The sequence below is a fragment of the Alosa sapidissima genome, chromosome 5 (genome assembly GCF_018492685.1).
Source record: "Alosa sapidissima isolate fAloSap1 chromosome 5, fAloSap1.pri, whole genome shotgun sequence".
In the NCBI taxonomy this organism is placed as follows: domain Eukaryota; kingdom Metazoa; phylum Chordata; class Actinopteri; order Clupeiformes; family Clupeidae; genus Alosa; species Alosa sapidissima.
This window is the reverse complement of record NC_055961.1, coordinates 5,059,401-5,065,075: the sequence shown is the minus strand read 5'-3', so window position 1 is coordinate 5,065,075 and position 5,675 is coordinate 5,059,401.

Here is a 5,675-nt window from a genome sequence, read left to right as displayed (position 1 = left end):
ATGAGTGGAAGAACAAAATGCTGAATTAAGCCCAAATTTATGAAGGCATATCTGGCAAGTTGTTATTTTTTGAAGACGTAAATGGTTGGGCTATAGGCCTAGTTTGCAAGAAGGAGACATAAAGCGTGAGCATGCCACACTATCCACAGCTGTGGTAGCGGGGGTAGGAGGATTACTGTTAGCGCAGGATTTATATAAAATTCTTCAACAGAAGGCCTGCCTCGAATGCAGGCTTGTGGTTTGCGCAGCCTACAGTAAGTAGGTCTAGTGAGTTAGGAGTCCTCTAGACTTCTTTTCAGCTATCTCAGAGGTGGAAAGTTGCGTTCGTTGGGGGCAGGGCCGGGTTAACAATTCATAGACCCTTGGGAACAAATGTCTGATGGCCCCCCTGCCCCCCAGCCAACGTGAATCGGGCGGTCAGTTAATAGGCCTATCGTGAAGATTTGTATTGCCATTTAAGGCACGAGCGCATCTGTGAGGCCAAGCCTCACCAAGTAGCCCGTTTGTTTACAACTAACATTACATTTAATTAAACTGCTTATAGGCTATGCCGAAATAGTTTCAACATTTTGAATATCAGTGTCAGGTGAATTAGGAAATGCCTTATGGTTGAAAGCTGCTTGGGATCCCCCTTGTCAAGCAATAACCATACAAAAAGTTAAAAACAGATGACATGATGCGCATCACTGACATAATGCGCAAATAATATAGCCTAGATATTCCAATATATTCGAATACATGTGTTTATTTTAGAGGGGATATTCGAACGTCATTTTTGAGCAATTTTGACAGCCCTAGTCCACTGTAGGCTACGCCAATCGTCTATTAACACCTTTCACTAACCCCGGTGAGTGGGGGTCGCTATAATGCGTGTGAAATAGCACCATTGAGTAGCCTATGCGAAATAGCCTTAAAATCGTTCCGGTGTTGTGTGCCTTCTGGTTTCTCCACCTACTGGTTTCCTTGCACGTGCATGCGCTGCAGCAGTTGTCAGACATTCACAAACAAGTTGTTTTAGGCGGTTTGAAGTCGCTTTTCATACGCCATGAGCGCTCGGCTACTGCCGGCGAACCTCAGCAGATGTTCTAATGGTCCTTATAAGGACTAGCCAGCTCGCTGAACTCGCCACTACAGAGGATGAAGGACCTTTCAGCCCGGCGCGGGACCTGTGCAGGCGACCAGCGGGACCAGCCCTGCATAGCCGACGAAAGCTGCCAGCGCTGGTCAGTGCCAGTGAATGGCCCTGGCTAATGTTGCGGAAGTGTTCGCGGCTGGCAAGAAGTTCCCGGCTCGACGCCGATGTCGATGCTGCCGTCATCCGAGGATCTCATCCATAGAGAGCGCGAACTCTCCAGAGCGTCGAGAGCGTCAGCTGCTGGTCGAGAGTGTGATGGAGTCGTAGCTGCTAGTTCGGGAGCTTGCGGTGCTCCAGCTTGTGGCCATGAGGGTAACGTCGATCTGTAGAGCCTTGGGAGCTATCGTTTTGTGGACTGTTGCGATTTAAAGTGCGCACATTCCGGTTGACGCAAGCCTGCGCAGTGTTTTTCACGTTTTGTGTGTGAGTTCCTGTGTGTCCCGAGCCTGCTTGGAGGGTCGGGGTCTCCATTTCCCGCCACAGTGGAGCATCGTTGTGCTCGAGAGACAGCCGACAAAAGTTCGACGAGAGGGCAGCGCGAGGAGGGACCTCAACGTGGACTGCTGACCGCCTGGAGATCGGCACACTGTGGACAGGTGGCAACGGGCACGAGCTGTCACTGTAGCCAGAAGGGGCTACCGAACATCCAGGGGTTCCAGCGTATCCGGGGGTTCGGCTTGCAGTGGGACCGTTTGCTGCTGTTTGAGGCGGGGAGACCGAGGGCCCAAGCGACACCACGACCGACGTCTGGCCGGTTCTGGTGCTTGTTCGGGGGAGAACTGACGTGACAGAGGCAGCCGAGAGCCCTTCCAGTCGGGAGGGGTTATCGTTGGAGAATGCCGGGCCTTCTGCGGGAGCGGCTCCAAAGACTGATCGCCTGGGGTCGTAGTGGCCAGGAGCGGGCCATCGACAGCCTGGGGATCCTACGTCTACAGAGAAGCTCCGGTAGCCGTGGACTCTCCATTTGCAGCCGGAGGCTTTCCGGTCACTTGGACTAAGCACTGGGACTGACACAGACGCAGCCGCGAGCAGTGAGCTGAGCTGTCATTGCCGGGGACGACAATGGCTCGGGAAGGGGTTATGTAACGTCGGTGGATGTACATGTCTAACGTTGAATGAGTGTCTCCCATAATGCAGTGCGAGTGAATGCTATAACCTGTAATGTTGGTTATAATAGTTGTAGTTGCGTGTACCATGTTTTTGTGTTTTTGTTAGCGTGTTAGTTTTCTATTTGGTTGTACCTCATTTGTTTATCCCCATGTTGATGTGTGTGGTAAACCCTTATTGTGTGTTACGTGTGTGGCTGAGACTACCCCTGTGTTGCCCTATGGAATTATCCGAATGTGTTTGAGTGTGTCGGAGTCTTCCTGTTCCAATAAATGGCCGTCCTGGCCAAAGGTGATTCTTGTCAGAGGGTGAGATCGCTACACTATATTTCAAAGTTTGCCGTTCATTTGCATCGTTAATATAACATTGTATTTAGTCATTTTTGGTGAAGACATGCATTCTGTTAGGGATATTGAACATATTTAACATTCTCTAACCATCGTGATTTCGAATTGGTGCAGTTTTCAGCACAAAAACTCATTTTATTCTTTTGCTCTTTTGCATTGCTCTATGCTGTTCTATGGTGCTTTCTGCCTCTTGGTTGCGCACGCATATTTTCGTGATGTTGCATAGAAATCCATGTACATATTTCTGTAGTAGTAGCTAGTTTTTGGCAATGAAATATGCCAGAGATATGGGCCAGATGAACTGCTTCATGAATGGATCCTAAACGTATCTGGGACGGGTGATTTGCGGCGGATGCCTCTCATATGACCGGGTCCAAAACGGACCCGGAGCGGATCTGTGGCTCATTCGCGAATCCAAAGCGAAACCGGGGCGGATGTATCTATTTATGTATGGATACGCAAAGGGACCGCCATGGTGTGCAAGTGGACGCAGTTTCGGATCCGATTTCTGGATCCGTTCCGGAGTTCACCGTACCTCCGCGGCGGATGCGTTTCAAAGTCAGTTTGCTGTCTGGTGTGGCATAAATTCCCATAGTTACCAAGCTGGGATTCACGTTAACCTCACTAATGGAACGGAATTCTCACTAAAATTAGCGAGACTAATCGAAATAAGCCAGGTTTGGCCTGTAGCGAGGTTGATGGAATACCTCCTTGGTCTGTGGCGGAATTGTTTTCTGAAACTGCAATATACCAACAGTAAACGTTTGCACCGGATCACGCCCCCTCTTTTCACTTAACCGCACCCTTGGGCGCAATTTAAATCCCTAATTTATGGACGTGTACCTGTGGAGGGAAAATTCCAATATGCACTCAATGCAAAATAGGAAAGACAAAAGCGCGAGTATACAAAGTCAATTGCGATAGAGCCCTAAATAACTCATTGGGTGTCATTAAATTATAAACAAAATGTAATGAATAATTTCACACCTATAGGTGAAGTGTATACTGTCCATGTATGACAAAGTCTACCGTGAAGGTAGCTGGAAGACCATGTTTTAAATAGTAAAGTCTCAAAATGTGAAGTTGATACTTTAAACCAAGCTTGATATACAAACGTGTTTTTATGGTTTGGCGTGTTGTTTTGTCTTCCTTAATTGCTATGCGTGTTTCTTTATATGGGTCCTTGCTATGTGGTTCTGTTTTACGTAACCATGTACTTTTGGTCCTTCTATCTCTGTCTCCACCCCTCAACTGATTATGTTTATTAGCCTGTCTTGTCCCATTGGTTTCACCAATTGCCCTTGTTGGACAGCCACTTTCTGTAAGATTCAGGCAGGTTGTGATTTGTTTCACTTGTGACCTTCGTGTGTTAAGATTTCAACAGGATCTCAAAGCGTGATTTTAATATTGAATTAGTTCTGATTTAATGCTTTTCATTAAAATCCTGTTAGATACCACATTGAAAAAAATGGTTCTTGAATACAAGACTGTATATTCAACAATAATTTACAAAACGATTGCATAAATATTCATCCATTTCAAGTCAGCATTGAGTAGATTCACCTTTGGCTGCAATTAAAGCATGGAGTCTGTGTGAATAGGTCTTAATTAGGCTTGCACATCTTGACACTGCAATTTTACTCCATTATTCTGTGCAAAACTGCTCAAGCTCTGCCAGGTTGGAAGGAGATCGGGTGTGAACAGCCCATTTCAAGTTCAGCCACAGATTGTCTATAGGATTGAAGTCTGGGCTTTGACTCGGCCACTCCAGAACATTCACCTTGCGGTCTTTAAAACATTTGTGTAGTTTTCACTGTTGTAGTTCTATTGCAGACTGAATCAAATTGTAATCCAGGATTTCTATATATTTTGCTGAATTCATTTTACTTTCACCTTTACAAGTCTTCCAGGGCCTGCTGTCGAAAGGTATACCCACAGCATGAGGCTACCGCCACCATTCTTCAAATAAGGGATGGTGCGTTTTTAGTGATGTGCTGTGATTGATGTCCACCAAACACAGCATCTACTCTAATGCCCAAAAAGCTTAATTTGACCTTGGAGTCTCCCACGTGTCTTTGGGCGAACTTTAGTCGAGATTTAATAACAGCTTTGCCACTCACCCATAGAGCTTTGACAGGTGAAGAACTGAGGTAAAAGTTGTATGCATACTGTAGTTTCTCCCGTCTTAGCTGCTGAAGCTTTTAACTTCTTCAGAGTTGTCATAGGTGCCTTGGTGGCCTCCACCACCACTGTTTGTATTGAACGGTCACTCAGTTTGTGGGGACGGCCTGCTCTAGGCAGATTTGCACGTTTGCCACATTCCTTAATGGATTCCACTGAACTCCAGTGGATGTTAAGTGACTTGTTTTGTATCCATCCCTTCACTTATGCTTTTCAATAACTTTTTCTCTGAGTTGTTTGTAGTGTTCTTTTGTCTCCATGCTGTATAGCCAGGAATACTGATTGACCAGTGACTAGACCTTCCAGACGCAGGTGTCTTTATAATACTATATACACATTCACTATACTCGGGCGATCCCCATTTCACTAATTGTGAGACTATTAGCACCTATTTGCCTTATTCACCCGGCGGCGAGAACGAGGCTACAGGGTACACTTGCCATTACACCTCAGTTCAATTAACGTTTTTCATGTGACGTGTTCTAGGTTCTATAGCTTTGTTTACATCCACCTGGTAGGCAAGGGACAAGTTGAACCCATTCAACATCGTTGTCTGCAGCTGCCTCTCAGTAGGCTACATCTCTGTATTTCAGCAATGTCAACATTTCAGGCATCCATAAAGGTGATGATGAAACGTTATCCCATTGTTCAATATTTGATAGCCTGTCACAGGAACGTTATTTCGCTAAAATCGCCCTGATTTGGTGCATTGATCTGTATCGATAACGTTATGGGAGAACCTACATGTAGCCTATGGTAGCCTAACTTTTTTTCTCTGTTCAAAACTCGGTTTACACTAAGACGATAGACTTTCTTAGAAGCTGTGAAATTTGGCCAGAAAGGAACATGTCTTCCCTCTGAAAGTTGACACAAAATCAAACAATATTTAATCATTTAACTTGAAC